Source organism: Vombatus ursinus, unplaced genomic scaffold (assembly GCF_900497805.2).
Source record: "Vombatus ursinus unplaced genomic scaffold, bare-nosed wombat genome assembly UNPS02001419.1, whole genome shotgun sequence".
In the NCBI taxonomy this organism is placed as follows: Eukaryota; Metazoa; Chordata; class Mammalia; order Diprotodontia; family Vombatidae; genus Vombatus; species Vombatus ursinus.
This window is the reverse complement of record NW_020941197.1, coordinates 3,466,440-3,474,025: the sequence shown is the minus strand read 5'-3', so window position 1 is coordinate 3,474,025 and position 7,586 is coordinate 3,466,440. Positions and strand designations below refer to the sequence as shown.

The window sequence follows — 7,586 nt, the reverse complement described above, 5'->3', positions numbered from 1 at the left end:
TTGGGATAAGAATTCATTATTTGGTAAAAATTGTTGGGAAAACTGGAAAGCAGTATGAAGAAATTGGGCATAGACCAATATCTTACCATGATAAGGTCAAATTGTATACATGACCTAAATATAAGGAGAGATTTTACAAGAAAATTGGAAGAACATAGAACATATTAGTCATTAGACTTAGGGATAGGTAAATAATTTATGAAGAAACAAATGATAGAAAATAAAGTTAGGTGCAAAATAGATAATTTTGATTACATTGAATTAAAATGATATTGTACAAATAAAATAAATATAACCAAGATCAGAAGGAAAGCAGAAAAATTAGGAAAAAATTTTATAGACAGTTTATCTGATAAAGGTCTCATATCTAAAATACATTAAGAACTTTGTCAAATCTATAAGAATACTAGCCATTCCTCAACTGACAAATGGTCAAAGGATATAAACAGGCAGTTTTCCAATGAAATCAAAACAATTTATAGCCATATTAAAAATTCTCTAAATCATTATCAATTAGAGAAAGAAGCTTAAGATATCATTTCATAACTACCAGATGGGCTAAAATGATAGAAGGAGAAAATGACAAATGTTGGAGGGGATGTAGAAAAATGGACACACTAATTCATTGTTGGTGGAATTTTCAATTGATCCAACCATTTTGGAGAGCAAACTGAAATTATTCCCAAAGAGTTATTAAACTACCTATACCCTTTGACCCAGCAATACCACTACTTGGTCTATATCTAAAGATAATTAAGGAAAAAGGAAAAGAACATATATGTTCTAAATTGCTTATAGAGCTCTCTTTGTGGTAGTGAAGAATTGGAAATTGCAGGGATGCCCATCAATTGGGGAATGGCTAAAGAAGTTGTGGTATATGATTGTGATGGAATACTACTGTGCTGTAAGAAACAATGAAATCAGTGGTTTTAGAAAAACATGGAAAGACATGAGATAATGAGGAGTAAAATGAGCAGAACCAAGAGAACATTGTATATAGTAAGAGCAATATTGTTTTAAGAACAACTTTGAACAAACAAGTTATTTTGACTATTATAAACACTCAAATTTACTTTAAGGGATATATGAAGAAAGATACTATCTGCATCCAGAGAAAGAACTGATAAATAAAAGTATGTCTAGGATAATTTTACATACATGTATATATATATATATACATATATGTACATACATGTACACACACACATATATATACACATACCTATTTGTGTCTAATGGTAGATATCTCTATGGCAGAGAGGGGGAAGGGAAGAAAAAAAGAAATTTACATGATAATTTTGTTGTATATTTGAAAGGAATAGTAAGTTGTGTACAGTAGATTTGCAGATTTTTTATGTTATGGAAATGTTTGCTTTATTGCACAAATTAAAAATAAAATTTAATTTAAAACAAGATTGTAAGCTCTTTGAGGGCAGGGACTGTTTTTTTTTTCTTTCTTATTTGTATTCCCAATGCTTAGCACAGTGTCCGCATACAATAGAACTGGTAAGAGAATTTGCCCATAGTAGGTCAATTTTGAATGGAAATGAACAAAATACTCTTTAATAATAGCTATTATTCTATAATGCTAAAAGTACTATATCAACATTGATATGTTTTCCAAAGATATGTTTGTTTATTTTTTCTTGTTCTAGTGGTTGGTTTTGAAAGTATTATCAAATATTATTTCCTCAGTATTACTATACATACTTTCTTTGACACTTCAGTCCTTCAGTGTTTCACAAATCATTGATTTTACTGGTATAATTCCCCCTTATATATCAACCTCTACTCCATACCTTAGTGGGGTATCTTCAACAGTCATTATATCCAGAAAACAAAAACAAAAAACCTTTCCCTTCATGACTAAACTTCTGATGATGGGGGCTTTTCTAAATTTAATGAGACAAGTTCTTAGCCAATAGTAACAGTTGGTCATTAGAAACTTGCTTATCTTACTATTTTTAATTGTAATCTCTCCCTAACAAAAAAAATTTACTTTGTATTTATTCTGCTTCTAGTTTGTATATACTTCTTGATGTATATGCTATTTACCTCCATTGAAAAGTAAATCTCTTGAGAATAAGGAGTGTTGCTGGTGTGTGTGTGTGTGTGTGTGTGTGTGTGACTCATTCAGCTATTTTTCAGTCACATCCAACTCTTCGTGACTCCATTTGGGGTTTTCTTGGCAAAGATACTGGTGTGGTTTGCCATTTACTTCTCCAGAAAATTTTACAGATGAGGAAACTGAGGCAAACAGGATTAAATGACTTGTCTAGGATCACATAACTATCTAGTGTCTAAGGCCAGATTTGAACTCAGGAAGATAAATCTTCTTGCCCCTAGGCTCAGCATTCTATCCATTGCATCACCCAGTTGCTTTTTGTGACTCTAAGGCCTTGTACATAGAAGGCATTTGAAAAATGCTTCCTAACTGAGTTATGGCTATATTATCATCTCCTTCTCAGTGGATAGAGTCCTGAAAGTGGAATCAGGAAGACTTGAATTAAAGTTCTGCTTTAGTCACTTATTAATTTGTGAGTATGGGCAAGTCATATAAACTCTCATTGCCTCAGTTTTATCATATGTAAAATGGTGGGCGTGGGACTTGGTGATTTCTAAGGTCACTTCCAGACTTACATCTGTGATCCTATGACCCTATGATAGCCTTTTTTTTCTGATAGGATTTAGCTAAAAGTAGCACAGGGACAAGTCACTATCTTACTATTATTCCTTTAAAGTTAATGTTTATGGACTATTGCACAACTGGATAAAATAACTACTTTTCATAGTTCAATGTAAGTATAGGTTATAAGTTCATTGTTTGTAGGCTCACTGAAAGCATCCTTAGAATAACTTCAGGAGCAGATAGAACCTCAGAGATGAAATAGATCTCTTCCTGTTCTCATGTAATTTTTATCTCCTATGCTAGGTGTCTATACTTTGAAAGTTTTTCATTGCATGTAACTTGGAAATTACAAGTACTTAGGATGACAGAACCTGTAAAAAAAACATTGTTCTGAACATTTTTTTTTATGAATCAATATGTCTGGACAATTGTGGGGAACAACTAGATTTGTAATAATAATCCAGTTCCAGTACAATTTATTGGTTGCCTTTTCAAAGATTTTTTTTTTTTTTTTTTTTTGCTGGTGAAGCAGTTGGGGTTAAGTGACTTTCCCAGGGTCACATAGCTAGTGTCATGTGTCTGAGATGTGAACTCAGGTCCCTCTGACTCCAAGGCCAGAGCTCTATCCACTGCGCCACCTAGCTGCCCCTCTAAGATATTTTTGAGGTCTCTGTAGTATGGAGATTTGTCAACAGTCAATCCATGGAAGATAGTAAACTTTTGATGTATAATTAGTCACAAAACTAAATCTTTCTCAGTTTTTATTAAGTGATAGCTAGTGGCAGCTAGGGGGCACAGTGGATAGAGCTCTGGGCCTGGAGTCAGGAAGACCTGACTTCAAATCCAATCTTAGACACTTACTAACTGAGTGAACCTGCACAAGTAACTTAACACTGTTTGCCTCTGTTCCTCCTCTGTAAAACGAACTGGAGAAGGAAATGGCAAACCACTCCAGTATCTTTGCCAAGAAAATCTCGAATGGGGTCACAAAGAGTGGGATATGACTGAATAACAAAAAATAATATTTTTTTTTTTACAGATTGCAGTGATATGTTGCAAAGTCTCCACTCTTTCCTTATATAATTTACATTCCTCATTAAGTCAGGACTCCTTAAGGATGATCTTTCTATAGTTCCTCAGGGCAGTGATCTGGTCCTGAGTTGCCATAAAATCCTCCACATGATTCAGCCGTTTATTTTATGGTTCTTTGTTGACATATTGCTAGCTGAGTGTATGCGAATATCACTCATGGAGGGTCTTTTTAATTCCACTCTTGCATTTTAGGTATTTCATAGGCTACATCTGGAGGTAAGCCACTTACAGTTATATTTACAAAATCCGGTGGCATAGACCTAGCATATGCTTTTGCTAAACTTAGTGTAGAGACATCTACTTATTCCAAAAGTGTGTCTTCAATTTTTTTACTCATCATACACTCTGAGGCTGAAACCTCTTTTTAATTTTTGGCTACTATTAATCTTTCTGTAGTTTCCTAAGAGTGATGGACCTTGTGTTTTGTTAATATTGGATCGATTTTTGTAAGGATACTTTACAATTTTGTTACAGTCCATCTTACAATTCCAAAGGTCTCCATTAAAGACTTGTAATTGTATAGTTATTAAAAGCTTTAAATGTGTTCTTCTAGCTCAGCTTTAATTTCAGAATGCCAGTAAGTCTAATAATATACACAGTCACAGCCTTTTCATTGATATCTTTATGCTCCCTGTCTCTTGCCAGGAAAAGGTCAAAATATTTGTAACTATAGCTTTCATACATTGGGTCAGTGTATCATCCAGATTCAAGTTCAAAGCCTTTCATTTTACCATTCCTGGGTGTACATTAAGAATTTAACCTTTAGGGGCATCTAGATGGCACAGTGGATAGAGCATTGGGCCTGTAGACAGGGAGGCCTGAGTTCAAATCTGGCCTCAGACACTTGACACTTACTACCTGTGTGACCCTGGGCAAGTCACTTAACTTTTTGCAGTCACCCCTCCAAAAAAATTACATTTATTGAATCCAAATGACATTTTGATATGATTAAAGGAAGATTGTGAGATGAAAGGCTTGTTTAAATATTTTTTGATTGACCCAAATAGGTTGATATTATCCAAGGATTCTATATAAGGTGATTTAATAAGATGGTTATACTCTTTTAATTTGAAAGCCAAAGCTTAGCTCTATTTAGGAGAAATGATAATGAATTTAGGATTAGGCAGAACTGTCTACCTGAAAAACACTACATTTTATGTGAATTGATCCTAATGTTATTGTGTTGGTGCTATTCTTTAAAATGAGAAGAGTTTTTTGTGTGGACAGCAAATGCTTTAGAGCAGTGGTGTCAAACTCAAATAGAGATGGGGCCCACTAAGCACCAAATCATGTGGGCTGCACACTGACTTGGAAAACCACATATTAATATTGTCTGTGTCTTATTATATTTTTATTTATTTTATAAATGATTTAATTTAATTATTTTTAATTAAATTTATTTTATTTTTATTTTATTTATTTATTTATTTACTTTCTTTCTTTCTTTATTTAAATTCATTTAAATTTAATTAATAATCGGGCTGCTCTTGGGAGTGTTATGGGCAGCATGTGTCCTGCAGGCTGTGATTGATACCTCTGCTTTAGAGTTCTTGCCACATGAGATTCTGTTTCATATACTTGCGGCTTATGAAAAAGCCATGAGTGTAGAACTCAGTCTAAGGCTCTGTGGTGATTAACAAAAAGAGTTTATATGCATATATAAACACACATATTTATATGTACAAACACACATATAAACATATGTGTATATATGTTATGGTGCTTTTCAGCACTTTATTCAATAATTACTAATTGATAATAAGTTACTCTTTATATTAGGGGACATTTTGACATACTCTTTTTGCTTCTCAACTGATATACTATTTTTTATGAGTTTATAAGGTTTGGGGCTTTCTTTAATTAATAAAAGCTATGAGTGATTTATATAAATAGTCACCTGTAGTTGGCCTATGTTTAGAGGAATCACTGGAGTTGTCATTTTTTGTTAATAGATACATGACCCTTTCTGTTGTTGTTGTTGTTGTTGTTGTTGTTGTTGTTGTTGTTATTGTTGTTTTAAAGGGCCTAAGGAGCTCATTGGGGCAGAGGCGGGGCAGGGTGGAGCAGGATGCTGTTAGGGGGTCATGGAGAAGGAATTCAAGTATGAGGATTATAAGAAAACTACTGAGGGGCTTTTGATATGTATTAAACACTGGCCCCAGATCACAGTGATCAGTGATTCTAAAATGGGGGGGGGGGGTTGGTGAAGAGATTGACCCAATTCCAGGCCTTTGACTACAGTGAGAGGCCAGACTTCCCTCAAAGCAAAGTATCAGGTCATGCAGGGTAGCTAGTATTCAGGTACTTAAATGACAAATGCTGTGTGGTGATGAAAGGCTGCCTCCATGTGTATGAAAGATACACACTCTGGAAGGTGGCACTTCCTGTGAGGGTTTTTCAATTTATGATCATGCACATCTTAATTGTCCACAATACTGCTGAAGGGCTGAACCCTGAGTTTGAAGTTGAGGATGTTATGCTGATCTGAGATCATATCAACTTGGCAGGCCTTGGTGGCTAAAATCCACTCAGAGGTACCAACAATGAGAGGTTTGGAGAAAAGTTTCTTTCCATGTCTGACTCCTATGACCAAATTCTGAGACAGGAGGCCCATGGCATATGGAAGCAAATGGATCTGGAACAACCACTGCAGGAAGGAACCTGTTATGGTGGGAGGTTCCAACTTTGAAACCATTACAGAGTGTTGGTTTCTCCAGAAAGTAGGAGGTGATGGTATAATCACAGTGCCAGAGGTATGGTGACCTTGAGTCTTTGGATTCTCCATCATCGCCAACAAATTAGTATCATACTACAAAAGCCAGGAGGCTGCCATGTATGAAGAGGTACTGGTGGGTGGGCTGTTGGCTGCCCAGAAGTTGGAACAACTTGTCTGTCTTCTTGTGGAAAACATGTGGCCACCATTTTAGAAGACTTTTTGACCCGGGGGCTGCCTGGTCTCTCCTTTATTTGCTGCCTATTCTTGTATTCTAGACAGTGGCTAGGCTTTCCTCTTCCCTCAAGCCACTTAGCTTTCTCCTCTAAGGTAGTGGTAGAAAAGTGAGAAATATTGGTATTCCATCTCCTTAGAATATCTACTTATCCTATAAGGTCCTTCATAATGGTACCCAGTTCTCTTTTATTCCATTGAACTCTCCCCTCATGGAAAGCTGTATCATTCCATCTATTGCCAACATTGTTCAATCTACCTCCAGGGGACATGTCTAGAGATTAAGCCCAGTTTTCACTAAAGCTCCTGATAATATTTTGAAATGATTACTCTTATATTCCTGGGGCCTCACTCTGTCAGCTGATGACTTTTGAAGCCTTTTATGGTCCAGAACTAGTGTGTATTGCAAACTTAGTACTATGTGGGAATAAAAAGACAGTTAGAAAAAAAGGTAAAAAAGAGCCTAAGTTTGAGGTAAAGCTAATAATGTGCCTTGCTAACAATTCATATGCTACTGTAAAGTATTTAAGACTCTTTATATTAACTGATTTAACAGATTTGACCTTTGCTTTGTTTTTTATTATGATATATAATGTACATAAATATAAAATATATAATACAATATTGTAATAGAATCAAGAATTTCTTACGTGCTTTTTTCTGGATTCATTTCCAGTCCCTTTTCCACAGCCTCTAATTGAACAATATAGCACAATATTGCATTCAAGTTTTCTACTCTACCTGACAGCTAGAGATTGATATAATATTCCAATACTTTTCCATAGATCTCTAATAGGTTTCTCAAGTCACCATTGCCATGACAATGTGACAGCTGCCCTTATGAATATACCTTGGTAGTTCCACCTTTTCTCTTATGGTTCTTACTATGACAAAGCCACCACATATACTTCTGTGAGC

General features: G+C 35.1%; 1 pseudogene; it reads left to right on the top strand.

The window, feature by feature from the left end:
* Positions 1-5,805: 5,805 nt before the first annotated feature.
* On the top strand, positions 5,806-6,660 carry LOC114046500 (annotated as a pseudogene).
* The last annotated feature ends 926 nt before the right edge of the window (positions 6,661-7,586 follow it).